Source organism: Calidris pugnax, unplaced genomic scaffold (assembly GCF_001431845.1).
Source record: "Calidris pugnax isolate Ruff unplaced genomic scaffold, ASM143184v1 scaffold188, whole genome shotgun sequence".
Taxonomy (NCBI): Eukaryota; Metazoa; Chordata; class Aves; order Charadriiformes; family Scolopacidae; genus Calidris; species Calidris pugnax.
This window is the reverse complement of record NW_015091257.1, coordinates 16,047,295-16,066,280: the sequence shown is the minus strand read 5'-3', so window position 1 is coordinate 16,066,280 and position 18,986 is coordinate 16,047,295. Positions and strand designations below refer to the sequence as shown.

The 18,986-nt window shown below is 39.8% G+C and overlaps 1 long non-coding RNA gene across 1 annotated transcript; it reads left to right on the top strand.

The window, feature by feature from the left end:
* Positions 1-1,568: 1,568 nt before the first annotated feature.
* Positions 1,569-17,506, top strand: LOC106898871. The gene is made up of 3 exons (XR_001413984.1): positions 1,569-1,661; positions 6,220-6,354; positions 17,421-17,506. It is a non-coding gene; the product is annotated as an uncharacterized LOC106898871 (long non-coding RNA).
* The last annotated feature ends 1,480 nt before the right edge of the window (positions 17,507-18,986 follow it).

Sequence of the window (18,986 nt, the reverse complement as noted above, 5' to 3'; positions counted from 1 at the left end):
TTGCTACTTCAAATGGGTGTCAAGGAAAGAGGAATGTTAGACTTCCTCCAGCTCCCAAAAGGAAGGGGATAAAGAGATGGAATCCATTATTCTCCCCATGGGTGTCAAATGTTAAAAAAAAAACACACACACACACACAAATAACCCAAACAAAAAACCCCAAACCAAAAAAACCCACAGAAAACGAATCTAGATGAGTCTGATTTGTGGAGCCACAGCCAAATGTCTCTGCCAAATGGGAGCAGGGTGGGACATCACCAAGAGATGCTCAGACAGTTTCCCTGAAGAGCTCTAAGGCTATTGGTAAAAAGCTCAGTTAGAAAGCTTGTGCTCATAATGGATTTGAAATCTGATGTTATATAAATGTTTACAGCTCATTGTCAGCTTTGTTAAATCTGGTTGGAACATGAGGGCCAAGAAAACTGCCCCTGGCAGGTGCTGATTAGGGAAAGCAAAGGTTTGTGTTAGAAGCAGAAGCAATGGGAGCTGAAACAGCAAACGCAGCAGGTCGCTGTCAAATAGTTTGACTAAGAGCCATCACAGAGCTCCATAAATGCCATTAAAAATTTAGCTCAAAGTGTCTAAACCATTTTAAAATGTTCCACAGTCAGTCAAGATCTCTAGAAAATATTACTCTGTAGTTGGGGGATTTTTGTGTTCGTAGAGTGTTGTTACAATCATATCCTGGAAGCAAGCTTAAGCCAACCATCCTAGTAAGCAAGGGTTTAGAAAATCTCTGTATGGAATTGAAATCACTCCCTGAGGAAAAGCACAGTACACATTATGGCAAGGAAGAGCTTCAGTGTCATTACCATGCAGATCTGTTCAACTCCTTAGACAAGCATTGCTGTACGTGTGTTTTCTTCCTCTCCATTGACTGCATCAAAATTGAGTTAAAGCATCGTGTTTTGCCAAACAAGCTCAGCAGAACAGAAAATGATTGCCTTCTGTACAACATAAAATTATAGACATCAGATGCTTTAAATATTGTAATGCCACAATAAGGCTACCAACACCAGGTACTGAGGGTAATTTTAATCCTTATAAAATGAGAGAGAGTGAGCTCAGTTCTTTAACAGTAAAGAGAAATGTGAGATGTGTTTCATTAGACAGATATATTTATAAAATATCTGAAGGGCAATGAAAATTAATCTAAATTTTTTATTCCTTCCCCTTTTTTGATGTGTTCATTGATGGCACAGGGCAGTAAAGTAAAACAACGTTCATTATGCCTGTCAAAATTATGACACTGTATAATACATTGTCCTATAAAACTCTCCTTATGCCTTTATATTGATTGCTATATTTTTTTCTGATTTATGAACAACATGTTAGCAATCTATTCATTTTCATCATCAAATAAAGGATAAGTAAATATCATTTGCTTTTATACATACATGTATGCAGTGGTATTTTGAAATACGCTGTCAGAATAAGTATTGCCTAGGTTTTAAGATTATTTTTATCCTATTTTTTTTTCCTTTGCAAATGTCCTGATCCAATTTAAACATGGGTTTGTTTGCATCTCCCCACAGAAAAACAAAAACAAAGACAAAACCATAAAAACAATCTGGAGAAAGACACCATCTGATATGGAATACTACAGCTTTTCTTGCAATGAACCACCACTTAATAAACTCTAAATTCTCGACAGAGTGATGGTGAGTCTCAAACTATACATGAATACTCTATTGCTTGTATTGGATTTTGCTGTGATGTGAAACATGGGATGTGAAATACGCTTCCACTTCCTCCTGCCGCTGACCATTAGGTGGTAGGGTTAAAATGCTGTTGCTGACACTCTTGTTTGTATTTGAAACACTCAGACATTTGAGAGTGGAGAGAGCTGTTTCCCTGAGCTCTGGAAATGTTTATAGGTATCAGATGATATATTGATGTCACTATAGACTTTACAATTTACTTGTAAATTGTGATTTAGTATTTCACTATCATGGCAAAAAGCCAACTCCAGTCCAGGATCAGGCAAACCTGATGGGGCACATTCAATCAAGAAGGATTTTTCTTAAAATGGAACAGACATTTGGCTAAAAATTCACAAAAGGCATCAAAGTAATCATGACCGGTCCTACCACAGTATTTTCCATCGACATGAAGAATATGCATAACATGAATGTATTTTTCCTTTTCATTTGGGCTTTCCCATTTACTAAGGTTAGAGGAAGAGACTTATGCTCTTTTCTGCAAAAGAAACAATTACTGCAACTTTTTGAGTACAGTGGTGGTTTCTGACCAGAAAGTCGTCTGAATGCCTTAGAGTTCTCTGCTTGGTGCTCAGTTTAATCAAGTGGATCACTTGGATTGTAATAGAGCAAACAGTAGAGACAGACCCAGGCTACAAAATGTCCGTAAACTGGGTTCAAATGTGAAAGCAAAGGGATGGTTAAGCCTAAGATTTGGAATCAGCCAAATTATCTAGAACTGTATTTCTAGTACTATTTCAGTTTTTTTACTCCTATGGTATTTCACTTGCTGCACAGCAACTTTGAGGCAGAAACACAGAACAAGTATTTCATCTTCTAAGGAGCATCCACACTCAGAATTGTAAATGGCTATCATCTACCAAGATAAACCAAAGCAAGCTGACACATTATTTGTAAGATGAGAAGAAAATATGCAATTTAGGCACTATACAGTTCTATTAACCTGAACTCATGTTTCTTTGCATACAATGCCACAGGAAATAAGCCATTAGCTTTTCCATGCCTGTAGAAAAAAAGGTCTGTATTTTTTTCAAATATTGAAGTTGATAGTTGAATAAAGGACAGGAATTTAATGACAGATTAAATTCTGCTCAGAGGTTGTGAAGCTCAATACAAGTCCTTTCACTTTCAAATAACCTTCTAGGCCTAGCTAAAACTTTGAAGATCTGAGGATGACTGCTCATACATAGGTTCCACCAGCTCTTTGATGGTTCATGAGACATACAACATTGTTCTAATCCAGTTTCTAATAGATCATCACTCAGAAACCATGACTGTAGTTTTAAGCATACAACAGCTTAAAATCAACAGATTAAGCTATGCCCTCCCCTTCTACCAGCATGGAGGCCTCAGGCCTGGACATCCTCAGGACCATGTCACATAAATGGAGGTGCACTGCCTGTTTGCAGCATGCTAGATTCATCCTTCCATACTTTCAGAAATGATCTGATGTCTATCATGATGAATTGCAATGGAAAAGATACATTTTGCCAAATGTATGAAATTGAATATGCTGAGGAAAAAAAACTTGCACAACATGTCCTCTTCTTTTATCAATGCTTTTTCAGAGTGAAGAAATACAATGATGGGAGGGGAGAAAATAGTATTTTGCATCTATTGTTCATACCAATGGATTAGATTCTGATAGTCATCCTGGTTACCACATCGATGCTTCTGCTTAAACTGAACTAAGGAGGCAATAATCACTAAAGCCTCTGTCATTGCTGTATGAGCACCAAGTTTGTGCTTCCCCAGCAATTTAAGCTGATGAAACCTAAGTACCACAGTGGTACTCAATTCCTTCCTTGTCTGACACTGAAGTTCACTCAGTTGGGTGGTGAGATGTTCAGGGATCTCTTCTGGCCTCAGACTGAGCACTGCTTCATTTTGTTGGGTTAGATCTCAGCTGGATATTCTCCTGGTATGAGCCTGTGCAGGGCAAGAGAAGAGGAAGGCAGGCCCAGTCAGCAGTTAGTCTTATTTACACTGCTGTGGCCATCACTCACAGTCTCACTTAGAAGGGAGGAGACCATTTCCCACCTCACCTTTCCAAGTGGTTCAAAGGAGCTTACACTAAATGACTACAATAACAACAACAGAAACAAAAAAATAAATGCAGAGAACTGGAGCTGAAACACAGTGCTCCACACCATCTCCTTAGCCCTTCCTGTCTTCCAAAAATGCTATAGTTTTACACCAGCAGCTCAGACAAGACACCAGAAAACAATCCAAATCAATATGCATAGCTTTTCAGGACTTCAAATTACTATGGTGTTGAAAAAAGTAGGTTGAAAAGAGTAGGGCAGAAATCAACATAGTTTCATGCCATTTGGGGAATAAGTGAAGTGAAATCCCAGCCTTCCTGTAGTCCTTCAGATTATAGCTTGGGGAAGTTGGGACTGCACCAGGAAGCTTTGCTCCATCAGGCTGCTAAAGGAAATGGCATAACTGGCCCAGATCCTAAATTCTCCTAGGTTTCCTTTTTCATGGTCTACACAGGACTTCAGGATTTCTTCTAGCAGTGACAAGAAAAAGCTAACTGGGAATAAGCACCATTAACTCCATATTTAAGGGCTGTTCTGTTTATTACTTAGTCTTCTCACACCAAAAAAAACCCAAACATTGAAGTGGTAATTTTTCCAATAATTGAACTGATGAAAAGAAAATAAGTATATGATCTTTTGAAGGACCATAAATACTGTTGGCTTCCACACCATTTTAAAGAAATATGTGTATTTACTGTATTTAAATCAACATAAACAATCCAGAAAAAAATGGATTACTTATGACATTCATTTTTCCTTTGTGTATTTAAGTCCTCAGGAAGATCCATTTTTTTGTGTTCAGACCTCGTTGCTTCTTTACCACTCTTTTTCTAATTTCCATAAGACTGTTTCCACAGACATGGAGTTATTCTGTAAAAATGATAAATTGGCCTGTTAGAGATATTCCAAAACTCTATTCTTCATGTCTATCTATAGCACGGCAGTGCATGCTTCTTGGAAGCATTAATAGCTGCATTTCATTTTATTATATAAATATTTAAAGTTTGTAATTTCTCTATTGCTGACACTGCCAGTGCCAATGCAATGCAATGTTTCATTATCAGTTCCTAGTATACACATAATCTTGTCAGACTTTGTTTCCAATAAATATAGCATGATATATTTTGAATATTTGAATAGCTGAGTGCATTCATATTGCTTTCAGTCATGACCTGCTTACAAATTCCCAACTAAGAAGTACAGCCACATGGAACAATAACCTGCAAGTATTGTGCCAATATATTTTCATTAGTCAGTGACACTTAGCTGCAAAAAATATTAAACTACATCCTTCAGAAACATGTCAATGTGGATCTTGGATCCCCACAAGGATGAGACACAACTAGGACCCAAACTGTTATTGTTTCAAATTTGTAAGTGGATAGTTCAAGATTAATCTGCCCATATCCATTCCTTCTTCAATGATTTGCCAATCTCTCTTGCCATCTTTTGAGTTTCCTTGTGTGTGAATGTCCAGGTCGCTCTCTTAGCTGTTCTGAGAAATAAGTCTCAGAACAGGTATTTATTAATGTTCTCTGATTTTGAATTGGCTGTGAATTTTATATTATTCTGTACCTTTTTGAAAGCTACGAGGTGTTTTATCAAAAGTGAAGATAATTTAGAAAAAGTCTCTTCTTTCATGCTAGATTACAGAAAAATTAATTTTAGGTAATATGGGAGCATTTTTTGAGACTTCCATTGCTGCATATGTACATTTAGATCTACTGAATTGCTGTGGAGCAATATTATGTGGGATGTACCCAGACTCTGCCACAGAGAAAAAAAAGGAGGCGAGGGCACAGGTAAAAACTGAAACTGCTGTCCTCTACATAAAGCATTCTACACCCATAAATGAGAGCCCTGCCCAACCTCACAAAACGGAGGTTCAAAAGCCAACTGCCTCCTGACACCCTCCTAGCTTATTCCCCCATTTTCCCTTTCACACATGGAGCCAAGATCGTGAATCCTCAGTTGTCTGCTGGTGCACTTCCAGAACTCTTAATCTGGAGTTTATTAATGCATTTCTTCATTTCTGATTCTTGGAACTGAGTGACAGATGATAAAGGGACATTGTCTGTCAATGAAAAAGATTTCTGGCTCACACCAGGTTGAGGTTGTGAGAGACAACAATTAAGAAACATGACTTGTATGCAGCCTATGAGCTCAGACTCCCAGCAGGAAGAAAACCAAATCTGAATGCTATTGTAAATTTTCAGGATTTTATGCCTGAACTCAGAATTTTTGAAGTCTAATTTGCACTTTTTGAATGCTTCAGATTTTGGCAGGTCCTCTTTTTGAGAATTTATGATCAATGTCTTCATTATTGCGTGATCATTTTTTCATTCATTTCATCTCCTCTCCTCTCCTCTCCTCTCCTCTCCTCTCTTCTCTTTTTTCCCACCTGGCAATTTTGTCTACATGTATAATTTGTTATATTTTTCTGGACTTTGTAGATATACAGCAGCCCACGCTGTCATCCTGGACTCCTTCACTGCACATCTGCAATCCAGACTGCCAGTTTCAGAAAACTGGATTTACTGCTTGGGCAGGATCCAGTGGTGACTGCCTATTGCCCTGGAGCAGATCTGGTAAGCACATACATTTTACTCACATAACTCATTCACAGTGGGTCCAACAACTGAAGGAGGAGTCCATCTCCTTCTGTGTCTGAGCTACACTGTCCAGTCATGCACACACAGAAAATGTGACTCACTGGTAATATTAGAGGTTTGTGAAAATGGATATTTGTAGATCTGGCCCCTAGACACTGATTAAAACATTTCAGTACCTCAACTGTCCCTCCAGTGTGGTCCTCACAGACTTCTGTTTATCTGCTAAATGTGGGCTTTAGCCTCCAACATTACTGATTAGCTTCTGTTGGTTCTTTTCTGCCATCTTAAATAGGGCTGGACTAGGGAGAATCCAAGGATTAGTTACACAAGCAAACAACTAAAAATATTTGGTTGCCAAACTGAAAAATTCAGAAAAGTGCAAATTTAGACTACAATTAGATGCTACAGAGTCATCCCACGGGCTCAGGTAGGGACATTGCCCAATAGCATAAATGTCTTCTACTTTCCATGCATGCAACAAGCCACATCCAAGGAGACGAGTTATAAACAAGGCTTTCTTTAGTGATGGTTGTACTGGAGCAACTGCAGCATTGGGCCCTACTGGAAATACAGGCTGGTCAGGTTTTCTTTCTACCCATGGTTCTCATGGTTCATGGTAAGAGAACAATTAGCACTGGGACATGGGATACCGAGGCCCAAATCCCTCCAACTTGTCTGGAGTTAAGACTGAATTCTGTATATTTCACAGATGAGATGAAACTCCATTTCCTGAGGTGAAATCTCTAACCACCATTATCTCCTCTTTGCTGCTGGGTTTTGTGCAAGAAAGGAACTATCTAGAGTTGGCACCAAGTCTTCAGAGGTTTAGAGGCTGTATATGCCTAGAAGGAAATAAACAGCCTCCCCTGGCACTGGAGAAGTCCTTTTAAGGGCAGAGATTTCTAAGGCCAATATTTATATATAAACTTCTTAAGTACCTTACTCTCCTTTAGCACTGAAGCAGGACTCAGTCCAAAATGTTACGCTTGCAGTCATTTTTACAGTCTGAGCAATATTATGTAAAACTACCCCCAAAGTTCTGTAATACACAACAATATTTAAAAAAAAATGTCTTACACTTTATGTTACGGAAACATGAAAATCTGCAAGACTATCTTACCAAGAACAAACTAAAAAGTGGTAGACACCCTATAGGCACCAGGAAACATGCATAGCAGCATGAAGAATGTCGTTTGCCCCTCAGAGCTCTCCTCCACTGCTTGGACCATAATTTGGTCCTTGCAGATTACTGTTCAGCTCAGTTCCTCTTGCTTCTGAAACCAACTGATCTCTTACAATGATATTTAAATGGGTGCTCTGGGCTTTACTGGGCAGCCTGGTGAATAGCCACACAGTAGGTGACAACCTCTTCTCTCAAGGGTCATATGTGAATTACATTTAGATCCACCACAATGATAGGAAAAACCCCTCATAATCATATTAACATGTTTTGAAAATATATTTCAGGTTTATCATACTTTTTTTTTTACTTAAAGCCCAAATTATTCAGGAGTTGTCATCTAAATTAAGCACTCTTTTAAGGGTTCTGTTGTCTACTTATTTTCTCTTTGAAGAAAAAACGTGTGCATGTATCTCCTACCCAAACAAAGACAAACCTTTCTGTCCCAAGGAGTAGACTAAGGGCTTGACCTCTTGCTGAATGAATGCAAATGCAGCCAGTGATGAATGAGGCATGATGCGCAGATGGGGGGAAATAAAGTAGAGATGGTGGTGAAGAACAAAAGATGTGGAAATATCTAAAAGGCAATTCAGCAAGGACTAGTGTGCAATACAGTGGGGAAAGGAGCAGAGGGCTTATTTTCAGCCTAGGCAAGCTTTTTTGTTTTCACTCACTGGACATTTCAATCGGTTTAAAAATGTATTGACTGTAGCATTTAATCCAAGATGGTTCTTTGCTATCCAGTGAAATGACATAGAAGAGCTGAGTAAACCTAACCTTTATGCATCCTTGAAATCCTTTGTAGCCAAGTTACTTTCCCTCCAGAAATCATGATGTTACCATGTGTGAGGCTGTGGTAAAACACTGCCTCACACATCAGGTGCCCACAGCTCAGAGGGGTCATCTTAATTCACCTTGAATCAAGTGAATACTTTGTGCAAAAAAAGACTATAATAAGAAAACATGACATGAGGGTGGACTCAACCATCAGGCTAGCTGCAAATGCCTCATAGCCTTTAGGTTTATTACCAAAGGTACCATCATGATACTGAAGTGTTTTTTGTTAAATCTACTGAACGCAGTGCATAAATTGTGTCACGAGATGCTGTTGTGGCTGACAGCTGAGCTCAGAGGATGGTGTCACCACTTGCTTTACTGTGCCCCACATGGAAACGTTTGTCACTGCTCTCTGCAGGGCAGGGGAATCTCTGACAGCCAGCTAGGGTCATTTTATGTCTTTGTCCAGGGATGTAATGGAGCATTTCAAATCATCAGATTCTCCCCAGCCTAAATGTATATAATCCAAATAACTCATTTTTGTGGACTTTCTGGTCCACCAGAAAGCAAATGCAACCTTGACTGATTCTGATCGAGGTTTAAACCCGTCCCTGATTCCTTCAAACATTACCTCAAGGGGTGGCCTTAGCTGCAGACATAGCTCACACGGACCTCCCTGTAGAATAGGGGAAGTTATTGGTAGAAAGGCAACAGAGCTCTGTTCTGACAAGTAGCATTTCAATGGTATGAAACGCCTTCTTGTGAGCAGAGCTGTCTGCAAAGCATCGGTGAGACAGCCTAGGACAGATCTGATCATTAGTGGGAAATGCTGTAGCAAGCACTAATCAATGCAATTAACATGGTTATTTAAACTTTTTGCTTACAAAGTAATTGTTAGGGTAATAAAAAATACGGTTGTGAGAAAATTAGCCAGCTATCCCATAGCACTCCTACTTTTGCTCCATTATTTTAAGTCTTCTCATTGCCTCAACCAAACATTACTAAGGCATGGGTTAGTAATGTTCCAGATCACATCTTTCACAATAACATTTTCCCCTTTTGCTATTAAATCTGGCATAGCCATAGTGTCTGTAAAGATATAAAAATGCAAATAAAAGTAAACTACATTCTTCTTATGATTTAACAGATTTCAGCACTAATGGTTTCTTTAAAATAAAAATGGTTTCTTCAATTAGCTTATTTTTACAGAGGATATAAAAAGCAGAATTTAGATCAATAATGGTAACAGATACAAGATTTGCTGAGGCTTTCTTTTCAATAAAGAACATAAAAACCAAACCAAGTTGATTTCAAGTCTTTGGTTGATAAATAGGATATAGAAAAGATTTTCCACCACAGTATTTAAATTATTTCCTCATAATGGAAATGGAAATAGGGTGCTTTACTCAGCAGAGTAGAGAGAAATGGTTTGTTGTTAAACCATTCTATAGAAGATAGTGAGTAGAGGATTTTTTTATTTTTTCCAAATGCATCTTTTTGTTGTTTCCAAGAATCATTCTGCATCACTGAAGTGATAAACATATGTGTGTTCTGGACTGGTAGGGTTTCCCTGTTCCATTCCCTGCTGCCTATCTCTCCCTCACCAATCTCTGTGCAAGACTGTGTGGAAATGACAGGCTGATACGGCCCTAAGCATCCTGGCTCTGCCTTTGGGAAGTGGTGCTACTTCATGTAGGGAATTTGGAAGATTACATTTGATAAGGTATTAAAGGAAAAGGGGATGTTTTCAAGACAAAACCCGTTCATTAACTGCTAGAAATCTGGAGGTAGAAAAGGCAGACTGCAAGTTATTTCACAGAATCACAGAATCACATGGGGTTGGAAGGGACCTCTGGAGATCATCTAGTCCAACCCCCCTGCCAAACCAGGTCCACCTAGAGCAGGTTGCACAGGAACTTGTCCAGGCAGGTTTGGAATGTCTCCAGAGAAGGAGACTCCACCACCTCTCTGGGCAGCCTGTTCCAGTGCTCTGCCACCCTCAAAGGAAAGAAGTTTCTCCTCATGTTTAGGTGGAACTTCTTATATTCAAGTTTGTGCCGATCTCCTCTTGTCCTGTTACTGAAAAAAGACTGACCCCATCCTCCTGACACCCACCCTTTAAGTATTTATAAGCATGGATCAGATCCCCCCTCTGATTTCTCTTCTCTAAACTAAAAAGACCCAAGTCCCTCAGCCTCTCCTTGTAAGGGAGATGCTCCAGGCCCCTAATCATCTTTGTGGCCCTTTGTTGTACCCTCTCCAGCAGTTCCCTGACCTTCTTGAACTGGGGAGCCCAGAACTGCACACACTACTCCAGATGGGGTCTCACCAGGGCAGAGTAGAGGGGCAGGATAACCTCTCTCAACCTGCTGGTCACACTCTTCTTGATGCACCCCAGGATGCCATTTGCCTTCTTGGCCGCAAGGGCACATTGCTGGCTCATGGTCATCCTGTTGTCCACCAGGACTCCTAGGTCTTTCTCCTCAGAGCTGCTCTCCAGCAAGTCAGCCCCCAACCTGTACTGGTGCATGGGGTTATTTCTCCCCAGGTGTAGCACCCCACACTTGCTTTTATTCAAGTTCATCAGGTTCCTCTCTGCCCAGCTCTCCAGCCTGTCCAGGTCTCACTGTGAGAGATTAATTTTGGCATTAAACTCTCCAGATTATAGCTGGAGAGCATATAAAATATATATGCTCTTCGAATTAGTGGCAAATTGAAAAGAATTTATTTTTTAAAGGTGGCTTTTTAAAGGACCCATGTATTCAAAACATGATTTCTGCTTGTATGTGCAGTTCACTTGACAGTGCAGGTTTTTCACACAGATTTGTTTTAATAATTTATGTAAACCCAAACTCTTACATGCCTTATAAAAATGGAGCACAGCTGGATTTGTGCATTTACAATCCATCCTCTATATACAACTCAGAGTGAAAAAGCTTTGTATGCCAAAGTAGAAATCATAGGGAAGCCTCTCTGTAAATTTAGTTCTCATTGTGAAGAATCTGAATGCACACTGAAGTGAGACATGGGTAGCATTCACATTTCTTTTTTGGTTGTTTGCACTAAATTCCTGTGGAGGACCTTAAGGAGCTCATCTTGTATCCTGTAAACATCCGCAGTAGTACCATGTTAATGGTCTCTGTGAATGTATGTGGTTTATTTAATGGGAAAAAACCCTAATTTCTATAGCCATGCCAGCCTTCCAGGTGCAGCCTGAAAAGAGTAAAGGAGAATTGACTCCTTTTGCCACTTAGCAGACCATTGGATGTAGTTATTATGATACTCTGGAGTCAGCCCTGGGGATCACAGCTGCTCATCTTAACATATCTAATGAAGTGCAGATGGGAAAATTTACATGATAGTCATAATCAAAACAGAGAAAAGAAACTAAAATTTCCAGTAATAATTTACTGGTCAGGCTGATAGAGAACTGCTATACTCTCTGAGGATGAGCTTTGTCAGCATGGACTACATAGCTGCTGGGGCTGGTCCAAAGCCCGTTGCAGTGAATGGCAGTCTGTGAATTATATGGGATTGCCTTCATTGACTTAAACGGTCTTTGGATCAGATCCATAATGAATTATTGCCTAATATAGTCCACAAGCATGATTAAAAATGTTAGGCAAAACCCCGAGGAAGAAAAGGAGGTATATTGCAAACTTCTGTCACTTGATTTCCCATTAAAAAAATCCCTATTTAATAAATAACATTGATTCAGACTGCAACCAATCACAGTCTGATCAAACCTCTCATTCATAAAACCAAGTCTTTTCACGACAGTCTGCAATGTTTGGGTTCCATTTTTATGGGGTAGTGATAAAGGTGTGATGCACTCCAGACCATTTGCTGGAATTGATCCAGTTAAGGGGACACTCCTAGGACTATAACATCACAATAATCACCCGTATTTAATACACTGAAGTGAGTTGATAAAGCACTGAATAAGACAGAAGCTATGTCTGAACTCCAAAGGATCTTATTAAGTGATATCTAACCTAATTAACCTAATTAATAGCATCTCATGTGTGAGAATAAAGGTCTCCCTGTTTTAATATTTCTTTCAAGTTAATAAGAATAATTTAACCATCTGTGATGGTGTGCTTCATCTCCCCACACACCCAACCTGACTTTTTCCTGTAGTCCTGCTCAAGTGATAACTGCCAGTGGTGATGGATGCATCTGGTCACGATGGCTGCATCCAGCTCAAAGTGGATTTGGGGAAAACAGATAACAACACAACAGCCAAGGCCTAATTTATGGCAATGCACCCACCTAACCGCAGTGCTGGTCAATGTCCAACTCAGGACAAATTTGGAAGAAACTAACATCTGCAGTTAGTATGTAAATATGACTATGAACCAATTATCTTACTACCACAAATAGTGAGCAGCCCAAGAGCCCTTTGAGATCTCCTGCACTGCAGGGGGCTGCATGCCAGCATCTCCACTTGGGTAGGGACACCTGTCAAGGTTACACCTAGAGATTGAGAGATTCCTTGCCACAACAGACCCTCAGTAAATGACTAATAGCTTGCTAAACTTTGAAGCTTCACTTAGCTTCATTGTACAGTGATTGTGCACATATAATCCTTCAGACATAAACTGTTGACCAAGTCTGGGGCTAGGACTGGATCCAGCTGCACCTAGACTCCTCTCTGAGCAGAGTTCAGGAAGCGAAGGGGTCCTTTCTGAACCTCATGACAAGGAGAGGGTCTCCCTGACAGTTTTATCTGACCCTGTCCTCTATACAGTAAATAAACAATGTACCTTTCCATTGAATCTTGTTAAACCACTGCTGCATTTATTACCAAACTTTGTTAAATCACTGTTTTATATCGATAAATATATTGCTGCTTCCCTGTTATGACTGAAGTGCATTACTACATCCACGATACCATTCATAAGACATCTAAACCTATCTGAAAACATGAATATGGAATTCTTACAGAATTCTAGTTCACCTGGAGCAACAGTTAGTAAACAATAAAACACATAAGTGTTTACACATAATAAGTAAACAATAAAAGACAGACCATAGTCAATATATATAACAGTAAACGAGTGCCAAATTCTCCCTCTGAGAGGAAAAGCCCTCAATGCTCTATGCAGGCATTAATGGCAAGTAGGCATTAAATTAACAATGATACAGTCCTTTTCTCTCCCTTTTCTACCTCCCCTTCTCCCACCTAGGAGAGATATTTGGCCAGCAGCAGGGCTGAACACCAAGCAGCCCAGCGCTGTTCAGGATGGTCTCCATCCGCTGCTAGAAACAACTGCCACCACTTTGGTCCTTAAAAAAGAAAACTATAAGCAAGAGGATACAAATAATCGGCCTCCCAGTTGGTAACAAGCACTTTCTGATTGACCTGAGGTGAATCTGAACCTGGCCTTGAGGGACAAACCGTAGAAAACTCTGTTCCTCAGTCTTTTCTGCTAACCAGGAAAGACAGTTTTCCCCACAGCACACCAGCTGCTGTGAATTGTGTGCTGTGGTACCTAGCTCTCTTTCCTGGTGTGTTTAAGACCAGGTACCTGTCACAGCAGCTGTGAATTCAGCGAGGCTTAAATGTTAAGTGCTACTGCTCTGAATATCATATTACCTAATACTTCCTTTGGGAATGCATATCTAAAAGTGATGAGATTTTACTTCTGTAGTGTAGAAGGCAAGACATAGGTGATTTTCACCTCCTCTTCACAGTGACTGAATAGGTGGAGAAAGCTCAAGTAATGGATCTTTATACTGACCCAATGATGTCCTCTTAGCTTGTGAAAGGATTTTGCAGTAAGCTATGCATCACTTACAAAGATTTTTTGCTTAAATTTTGCTAGTGCCTAAGAAATAACTTTAAAATGACATTCTTTCTTTGTGAGTACTGTGCATCAGTTGAGTCAATTTGGAAATGGAAGTATCTTGTTCTAATCTTGTTCTATCGCCACTGCCAATTCTGTTAATTTAGCTGCAGACCTGAATATCAGGCAGAGTTATTTTGTTCCTCATGGACCATCAGCAGTAGTACTGTTTTTCCATTCAAAAGTTTGTTAAGAAAGCTATTGATGGGTATGAATCAGCACAATAGTCACTTCTTTCCCAATTAGCTGATTTGTTCCATAGGTTTTATAAAAAAAGGGGCAGGGGTAAGCAAAAGGTTAGTAGTAAACTGAAATAACAGGACACAGGCACTAAGCAGCAGGTGTACCAATGGAGAAAGGTTTTTTCAACCTTGAATCCCAAACAAAACTCTCAAAAGTACCCTAGGCTCTGAAAGGTGTTATCAAAGGTTTTAAAGTTGGCATGCACCCCACTGTCCCCAAGGCAGGGCTGCTGCTGTCTGGCAGTGATGAGTTTGTCATCTAGCCTTCAGCAGGACACAGATTCAGCCCTACCCTCAGCTGGAAGAAGCTGGCATATGCACATACTGATGCTACCTGAAAAACTGGACTGTAGTTTACCTTGCTTTCTGAGAAAACAAAGTTTCTTGTGTGCGTTTAGGTACATTAATATCTGTTCACTCAAGTCAAACAAATTTTTAACTTGGGACAACATCCAAATAAGGACAAGCATATAAAAGATAATGTTTCTACCAATTTTCTGAAAACCAGTGGCTGGCTCAGAGAGAGAGAGAGAGAGAGAGAGAGAGATGCTCTAAATGACCCCATGGGTGAAAAGGCTGCAGTATGTACCTCCCGTTGACCAGGCAGCAGAGGAGCCACGCTAGAGGGGCAGGAGCCCTCCCCAGAGTTTGAAGGGCTACAGTTGCTTCCAAACATGCAGACCCCCATTCTGCTCTCAGACCCTATTAAGTGTTAGAGCATTTCACTGCAGATGCAGAGCTGAGGAACCCAGGCCATAGCACTACTGCTGCTCATGGTATTAGGTGCTAACTTTTGTGGTTATGAAAGTAATCTTGAAAAGCTTGGAGCAAATGACCTGAGAGGTGTGACTTTTCCCATTCATCTCCATCAACTACTAATCCTGAAATCTAAAAGTGACAATTTAATTACCAATGTTAATCATTTCAGTACAAAGAGTTTTCATCAAAACATACAGCGATTTGTATGTCTGAAAATCTCCAACTGCTTTATCCTTCTTCACATCTTTGCATCTTCTTTTCACCAAAACCCCTTCAACTTCCTAAAACTTCTAGTTCCCCCATCTTCCATAACCCACAGCCTACCTGAATCTGAAGGTATAGATTAAAATATTGTGAATTTATAAAAGTCACAATAAAATCAGTATGAATAGCCTAGGGTGACTGTGAGTAGTGCTGCATTCATTGGCTTTTTGGTCTGCCACACCAGGGCACAGCAGAACATGGTCCCCACTACAGGACACAAAAAAACTCTGGGTTGGAAGTGCTTCTCAAGGCAGTCTGTTGAGTATTTTTTGCCATCTTGCAGGCAAAGGGCCTAGAATTTAATTTTAACCAGTACAGGATTTATAGTCTATTAGGAATTTGCCTATGTTTTTTTCAATCCAAAATTGCTCTTTCATACACACATATAAACATACATGTACTCCCACACATGCCTAATTAATTTTGATATATCGTTCTCACAGTGAAGAATTGTTTACTGGGAAGGATTTTTGGAAAAAAATTGCAATCGTATTCCCAGGATCCTATATTGCCAGCTATGGCTAGAATAGGAATCCATCAAATAGACAGATACATCATCATTTTCCCCAAACACTATCAAGTATGATCATCGCATCAGCCTTTCATTTATCATCAATCAGAAACAAAGATTTACTCAAAATGCAGCCTTTGCCCATAAAAAATGAGTTATTTACCCCTGTCAAATTGACTATGGGAACATTAAAGCTGTTAGCATTTTCCTCCCTTAAACTCAAATGCATGTGGCTTTACTTGAGGATATGACCCAGTATCTCAGGCAGAAATATGTTTCATCTTCATCGAGAAGAAATTAGTTAAGGTCAAAGGTAAAATAGCGGTTTCTTCAGCATAGTTCTGTGATGATGTTCATTTTGGCCTGAATGAAATGTCGTTTATCACCATTAAAGCAGAAAATGGAAATCACATAAGCTAATTAGACAGTTTTCTATAAAAATACTGCTATTCAAAAAATAAAGTTCAAATGCTTTACTGTCATAGTGAGCCCATTTAAAATTAAGGTGAAATCAATGGTTATGATAGCTTGAAGAATATTATGATTGTATTTAGAGCTTTTGGGAATTCACCCAAAAGTCTTGTTTTGGAATATTTCTTCAATGTGTTCTTGCAGAAATGGTTGGGGGTCCTGGAGTTATGGAATGTCAAGGAGCAACAGGGTGATGTGCTCCTTTCTGGTCAATAAATGGCAGCTTTGTCTATTAAAAGGAGGAAAAAAAAAACCACCAAGTTAATTCAACACACATTCCCAGGAATGAATGAATTTCATCCTGAACTGAGACTTTTCAACAGGTTCAGATGGATTCAGATAATACAGATAATTCAGATAAGGCCCCGTCACTTTCAAGTGTTAGATGTCTCAACACCCTCAGGTCACAAAATACTGGGAATTCCAGAAACAAGCTAGTTGGGATTAATACTGCAGAAAAGCAGCTTGGATCATTCACTCTAATCTGAACAAAATCTCTAGCCTCAATTTATGACTGCTTCTGTTTGTTTGCCATTTAAAACTCTTGCAGAGCTCTACTGAAGCCAGCATCTACCACATCCTAAATTATAGTTGATGGTAATCCCCCTGAACAAATTGATGGATGCATGGGTCTCCTTCTTTGTCAGAAAACAGCAGTTATCACTATCAGTATCTACAATTTTCCATATAAAGTTATTTTATGTCTTTATACAACTTCAGTTACTAACCCTGCTTCTTACATATGTGGGTGACATAGGCAGGATAACTCAGGAAAGCTCTACCAGAGCTCCATCAAAGCTAGTAGAGTCATGCTGATTTATGTCAAATCCTGACCACACTTTCTCCCTCTTTCTTTCACATGTGCATCCACAGGATAACAAAAACTCATTACTCATTGCATCTGTTCTTATGCACTAAATTTGACAAAGCTCAGCCCCTCCTCAAGAAACTTTGCTACCAGTAATCCGTGGTTTCTGTCCCTCTCCCAGGTCTATAGTTGCTGACCAGAGCAGACAGTAACAGTCAAAGTAACAGTTAAAGTAACTGTCCCTTCAGCTGCTAACATTTCCCTGGTAAGTAGTTTTATTCAAATATGATTTTGCTGTCTATTACACGTGTGAAAACCTATCTTCTCAAGGGCTAGGTGCAGCCTATGTCTTTGTTACAAATGACCTGCCCCATGTTTCTTCTGTTTTATGTGTCCTCTGCCTCAGTCCACCCCTTATTATTGTCCTCTGAATGTTTGCTATTTATTACTATTTTTCATAAACCAGGAGTTGCTGGAAGCTGAGAAAACACGTTGTGTAAAATCCTCACATTATATTTCTCATTTCTTGCAACCTTTTCTTGGGCATAGTCAGACAGACCTGAATGGTCTTTCGGTTTATATCCGGCATGTCCATTCTCACACCACTGAAGTATGTGTTAGTCTGCAGCCTGTCAAAGGTCTTTTTGGTCTGCCACAAGGGAAGAGTTACTCATTCCCTGCTCCAGAGATGTTACTAGACGTGTGTGTATGTGTCATGCAATATGTAACTCTTCTTTGGGCAAAAACGGCAAGCTGGTGTCAGAAGAGCATTTTGCAGCTGATCTGTACACCCTGCATGTGCTGGGAAAAGGAACATATGAATGATATTTTGAATGAGCGATTTGTTTCATGTAGAAAGTGAAGAAATGGAGTAACTACGAAGATAGCACTTTGGCAGCAATGGCGGGTTAAACTTGGTGTGCCAATGTGTATGACAAGAAACATCACTTAATGCAAGGCAAGACAGTGAGTAACAGGAGAAACTTCTGGAATTGAGAGAGCCAGGTGACAAACTTCCTTCAAAAGAGAGGATGGCAAAATGCTGCAGGCCACTTTAGCCTTAGCCTGTCAGAGATATTATAGGAAAGGAGAGATGACCTGATAAGAGCTTATACTTTCCCTGGCAAGCATGGCTCCTGTACTGTTCTGCTGTGCTGTGACACCTTGTGTAAAGTTACAGAATGGAACAGAAGAGACACCTCATTACCACTCTCCATAGCACAGTTGCTGAAGCAGCTCTGTGCCACTTTATACCAGCAGAGTCTCTGTGTGGGGTCTTTGAGTGCTCCTTTTTTAAGTTCTTCCCCACAAAGGGTATTCCTGCCGTCACTGCATTTGGATAGTAACTGCTGAAAGCTAAATGGCCTTCACAAGCAGAGGACTCTCCACTGATGACTGTGCTACTTATTGCTAAATGCATTGCCCATATATGTAGAGTCCATTTGTTCCTGTGATGGTTTCAGGATCTCCCAGGTGATCCAGAAATACTCACATTCAGCTGGGTCTTTATTGCAAAGATATGGAGTCTGGAGGTGAAAGGGAGTTCCCTAGAAAGGGCCATATCTGCCAATATGGATAACACGGACTATTCATATTGCCATTTCCATCTTTATTTTAGCCTTAATAGATACTAGAGACTTCACCTCAGAGCATCTACGCCGCTCATTGCTAAGTCAGTTGATGGCCTGAAGATCATCTCTGACTGCCTAACATACCCAGGACCACACTGTAAAATTATAATGATGGC